This window comes from Lucilia cuprina, chromosome 6 (genome assembly GCF_022045245.1).
Source record: "Lucilia cuprina isolate Lc7/37 chromosome 6, ASM2204524v1, whole genome shotgun sequence".
Classification (NCBI taxonomy): Eukaryota; Metazoa; Arthropoda; class Insecta; order Diptera; family Calliphoridae; genus Lucilia; species Lucilia cuprina.
The window spans coordinates 38,995,992-39,002,591 of record NC_060954.1 but is presented as its reverse complement, the minus strand read 5'-3'; positions in this window follow the sequence as shown (position 1 = coordinate 39,002,591).

Genomic DNA, 6,600 nt, shown 5'->3' with positions numbered 1-6,600 from the left:
TTACAACGATCTGTAGGAGAATTGATCAATTGATTAAAGGACATATCATCAATGTAAACTGGACATGCCAGTTTGCACACTGGATACAGAATTTTGTCGTTGTGTGAACCATCTAAAGCAAAATGTAAATATTTATATGGATGGATAAGTTCAAGTCAGTTAGACAATAGTCGACATTTAAAAGGATTCAGAATTTTAAGTCTTGGAAGCTTAACTGTGTATTTTGTTAAGAATTTATTTTCAGACTGGATTTAATCCGCGATTGAGACATAAAAGTGTCTAAATAGATGGTGAGAAATATCACCGATTAGTCTCTGCAGGTGAGTTTGTTGAGATATTACTCTCTAACAGGATCATTAAATCTAACCTGAGAGACATAAAACTGTCAAACTACACTAGATGTGAGGTACCCAATACCTATGGAACATGCTGAGGATATTAAAGTAGCAATAACCGATAATTACCTTAAAACTTTGTCTTGAAAGTAAATTGTAGTCTTTTTATTAATCCGGGAAAAATAAAACTTCTGATGTTCTTTGATGAAATATATGATGAATTTACTTACCCCTAAATAGTTCCATTGTATAATTTAATCAACTAAATGATAATGTGCACTGTTGACAGATTGAAAATTACTGGCAACTAAAACATTTATTCTAGAGGCCTCCGGAAGATTACTAATATTCTGCCGAAATTCTATAATGCTGTCAGAGGGACATAACGAGTCCATTCTTACGATAAAAAATGTTTCTATATATATACAAGTTAACTAGAGAAGTTAATGATGACATCTTCAAAATTTCACTTATATTGGCATCGTCCGGCAGAAATATTAGCTATTAAAAGGATGTCAAAAAAGATACTATCGGATATCAGAATTCTGATAGTCAAGATGCTATTAATGTCGTAAGTTGTACGTACTCCACATCTCAATGAATGCTAGACGTATTGTGCAACATTCTAATATTACCCTCAATTGGGTCAAGAAACAAAGAGTTTTCAGCGACAATAATATTGCAGACACAGGAGTAAGAGCTGAAATCATGTTCACAGAATTAACAAATAAGAAGTTATGGTCGGCATCGTCCGACTAATACCCTACACCTGTATACAAATAAAATGAGGCTAGGGTCAAATGAGGCCCTATATTTATAAAGTTCATCAATGTCATCAAGACTAGTATAAGTAGAACTTGTTTTTGTAGCTTTTTGTTGAGATACGAGTATATTAAACATAATTATGAACTTAAAAGCCCTATTGGCGGGTTCAGATCTATGGGGCCTAGGTGAAATAATGGACCGATGATAACTATTTTCAATAGGCTACAGTACCATAAAAGATTATGTGCCAAATTTCAATTAATTATCTTCTAAATTGCGACCTGTAGTTTGATTAAAATGTTTACAAGCACTATTCGGGGGTTCAGTTGTATGGGGGCTAGCTGAAGTAATGGACCGATGTTAAGCATTTTTAACAGGCTTTGTTTACGGTATATTAGAAGATGATGTTGTATGGGGACTAGATGAAGTAATGGACCGATGTTAAGCATTTTTAACAGGCTTCGTTTACGGTATATTAGAAGATGATGTGCCAAATTTCATTGAATTATCTTCAAAATTGCGACCTGTAGTTTGATTATAATATTTACAAGCCCTATTCTGGGGTACAGTTGTATGGGGGCTAGGTGAAATAATGGACCGATCTTAACCTCTTTCTTTTCAATAGGGTCCGTCCCTGGGACAATAGAAGATCATGTACAAAATTTCATTCAATTATCTTCAAAATTGCAGCCTATAGTTTGATTAGAAGTTTTATATGGACGGACAGACGGACTTACATAGCTAAATCGACCAAAAGGACCAATATTATTGTGCGTTACAAACATCAGCCAAAACACCCACTAAAGTTGTGTAGGGTATAAAAACAGAGCGGTTTTGAGGGTTTTCCTTTTCTGCCATAAAAAAGGTAAATTTTTAAATCCTGTCATATTACAAATCAAGAAGGACTAAATGCTTTTTTAAAATTCTAAAATTTAATATGAAGTACGAGCAATTACGGAATGCATAATTTAGATTAGAATAAATATAGCGCCCACAGCCCTTAATATATTTACCGACAGCCAGAAAGTAATTAGGGCAAGATCGTATTGGATTTTAAGAAAGCTTTAACTGAATACTCTCCCAGAGGTAAGGTTTACATCATATTGGTATCAGGCCACGTCGGGGTAGTCGGCAACGAAAGGGCGAATGTAATATCTTTAAAGTGAAGGAAGCTTGAGGTAATTAACCTGACAAATGTAAACCCGTTCCACGCAACGAAAGCTAAATTAAAATTGTGGGTGAGAGAATCCCATAAAGTCTTTTGGAATAATAAAACGGTGGGTAGAACCACAAAGATCCTAAGGGGAGAAAAATACGTAAGCAGTTATGAAATTTGACATAATTGATGAGTAATATCATTCTGATGTTATTAGGGAAGTATTCCTTTTACGGCATACAATTTATTGGTGGGTATATGACTTGTTTTCACTTACTAACCTTCCTCTCTTTCAGTTTCTTTCTGTTCTTTATACTTCCAGGTTATTATTTACAAATTCGAATTGAAGCTTTTTGTCATTTTAAACTGAATCCTAATCGAATTTTTGTTAGACTATATAAAAATATTTAAATTTATTAAATTCATTTATTTACATATTGTAAATATTTCAATTATTTATTTGCACTCAAACATGGTTATACACAATTTTTAACAATTTAAACCACAAACTCAATTTAGATTTTATTTAATATATTTATATATATTTTTTTATTTATTGAAATTTTAAAACATATTTTTTTTTATTGTTTTTATAATAAATTTCATTTTAATAGAATTAAACAAATTTAATTAAGTTGTTGTTAGTAGTTTTAGTTGTTGTTCTTTATGCAATATTTATATAAATTATTTACACTTCTATAAAATAAATATGTTTAATAGATCATGAATAAAATATTTTAGGAAAATAAACTAAAAAAGGGGGTAGAATTTTAATTACACATGATATTTTAAAAATAAATGATATTTCAAGAAAAACTAGCGACAAAATAAAGTTAATGTTTAAATTTGTACAATATTTACAAAAGAAATTAAATATAATAAAAATTATTTATTTTTATTTTTTTTGTAATTAACTATTTTATTTATATATAATTTAATTTAATTTCGTTAGTCTTCTATGAAGTTTTTATATTCATATATTTTATAGAGTTTAAAAATTTTTAATTTTTTCAAACAGTGTAACTCAATAAATAATTAGGATTTTTTTCTTAGTTTTAAACATATTTATAAAGTTTTGATTAGAGTTTTATTATTTTATAACATTTGTTTTTCAGTAACTATTAAACTAATTTAAACTAATTTGTATTTAGATTTACTCTTTTTTTCTATACTAAATATTAAGATATGTAAATATTTTTTTTGTTTTTTAATTTTTTTTTTCAATATTTAATTACTACAGTAGTTTTGTTGGTAGTTTATTTAGTAATACCATTTACAGTTTTAATTTTTAATTAATTATTTACAAAATGTAAATATGGTTTAATCACAATTTTTAAGGATTTCACAGTTTGTATTATTTTGGTTTAATTTTTAAATGAAATTTTTTAAAATTGTTATGACAACATAAAGGATTTCTTTAAAATTGGTAAATAAATTTTTTAACAAGTATGAATGTATAGTCGTACATTGCCGACAATATGATACCCTACATGGGCTTATCCTTATAAATTTTTATAGAGGAATTTACGTCTACTTCAAAGTTATTTATGTAGATTTTAATCGTTTTATTAGAATTAATAAGTGAATTTTTAACTTCAAGACATTTTATGAAGGGTAGTTTGTATGGGGGCTAAGGTCAAATGAGGCACGATCACTATTATTTATCAGTAGTGTCATTTATCGTTCTATAAAACTAAGATTTGCAGATTTTTGTTGTCATAATAGAATATTTAACGTAATTATGAGCCTAAAGGCCCGATTCGGGAGGGTACTGTTGTATAAGAGCTAGGCGAAATAATAAACCGATTTCAACCATTTTCAATAGCATTCGTCCTAAAAAAATGTATGTGACAAATTTCATTAAATTATCTTGAAAATTGCGACCTGTAGCGTGCGCACAAGGTTTACATGGACACACAGACGGACGGGCGACAGACGGACAGACGGTCATAGCTAAATCTACTCAGAATGTGATTCTGAGCCGATTAGTGTACTTTAATTTGGTGTGTTACAAACATCAACAAAAAAGCATAATACTCTCTCCACTATAGTGGTGTAGGGTATAAAATTGCTAATATGTTATTATATCCTTTTTTTAATTTACTTTCTCGACTTATTCAATTATTATATTAATGCTGAATTTTATGCTATACTAGCTATACCCTGTGGGCTTTGCTACCCTAGTAGTTATCCCAATACAAGAACTTTATATATTTAATTCATACGGGACGTAAGAAACCACTCTCCTGTCGAGATAGTCCGCCCTTTTGCCTTTAAATGTTTACATGATTATTAAAGTTTTGCATTCATAATTTGAAAATTCTAGCTCTAATGGGAATTTTTGTATATAAGTCATATAGGAAATGCTAGTCCGCGAAATCTTTTCATGGATGAAAATGTTATTTGTGAAAAATTTTAGCTCAAATAGTTTCTAAAATATTTGAATTTTTTGTATATAAATCATATGGGAGGTGACAAGCTCCCCTTATAAAAATCCGCCCATTTTGCTTTCAAACATCCACATAAATATTAAAGGACAGTTTTGGACCGATCTTCTTAATGTTTACGAAGAGGTTTTAGTTAATATGATACCTGTTTATATATAATTTCATCGCCGTACTCTTTAGTACTTTGATTTAGTTATAAGGATTAAGTCATTTCCCAAAGTTCATTGTATAGAAGGACTTAGGGTTTGGAGGCTAGATGAAATAGTGACCGATATTGTCGATTTTCTAAAAGAGAAATGCTCAGAAAGAGTCACTCTTGTGTGTTGCATATAATTTACCTACTTTCAACATGTTTGTGTGTTTGCAATTCCGGCATATAAGAGGTGCGATTAGTACTTCTAGTCTGCCAGGGTTAAAAATTAGTGGTGTCAAAGGTCCTTCCTTGGAATGATTAGTTTTGAAACATAGCTGCTTTCTGTGAAGATTTTCGGTAATTGTCCGGCATTAGAAAGTTGCTTTTGGGGTGCACGTGCTAGCTTAAACTTAAAATCGTGGGAAAATAACGTTAGTTAAAAAGCTGAAAATCTAAATTTCAGAATAAGATAGATCTGTTTTTGTCGAAAAATACTGCAGAAATGTGACGGCGGGACTAAGACTTTAAAATGGATTGATGTTAAATTAATAAGATACGGAGTAAACGAAGGAGTATATGGGCTTCTCTCTACCTGAAGATGTATGATAAATGAGAGATATGCTAGTTGAATGGTTATGATATACAAGTGTTTTTGCATCCCAGAAATTAAGCATCGGGGCAGTAAAAGCCATGAGATTCTTTCCAAGAAACAAAGGAACAATGGTTAAGCTTGTTAACATTGTGGTTAAAAATGTGCCACCGTGACATAAGCCGTAAGGCAGGCGATCAGGTAGGGTACTCAACTTCTGTATATGGCATATTGTATTCCTCTATTGCCTTTCATTTGTCATGAATGTAATCTTTGTAAGTGGCCTCCGGTAGGTTAATGGTTAATGCTCTAGTCAGGTACACCGAAGGTGGTGGGTTTGATTCCCACCTGTGGTACTGGTTAAGGAGCGCACAACTGCCCCGATAGAAGCTTAGGTGTATTTTTTCGGATTTGATGTATATAAATCCTCCTTCCAAACTAACTACTTAATCTTTGTAAACGATCATGAAAACAATCATAACTTTAGTGTAACTTTGATAATTGAAAGCGGAAACTATCGATACTTTATCATGCCAAGTAATATTGAGAGAAGACACTCTTAAAGAATGATTTTCAGGCATTACCATCTCTGGACCAGCTTTCGTAATCTATGTGACGATTAGCTTTCTATCACACAAGCACATATTTAAATAGCTAGTCTTCTAGGCAGGTTAGCTAATCTTATGGAAGTTAGGGGTAACCCTTTGTTATAGGTTTAGGACTGACCCCTAAACCTAAAACCAAAATGTAATAGAGTAAGTATTAGACTATTATTCCAGAAAACGCAGGGTTTTAATGGTATTTTGAACTTCGAAAAATGGACATTTTTTTAGTTCAATGCAACATATACATACATATGTATGTATAGCACTTAAATTTTTTCTCAAATATTCAAATGTAATGTATAAAACAAAATGCAGAAACTAATTTTACAATGTATATGAATTTCCTAAATTTAACTGTTATAACAAAACTATAGCTGCTAACAAAATTAATATTTGTGTACATAATTTGGCAAAATGTTTAAGCTTTACAATGTTTATTTTACTTTTGCTAAATTAATTTGTATATATTACCATTAAGCTCTAAAACAAACAAAATATTCAGTAAAGAATAGAACGGAAAAAGTTTAAATAATATGAGATTATTATACTATACACCACTTAAGTTGGAGA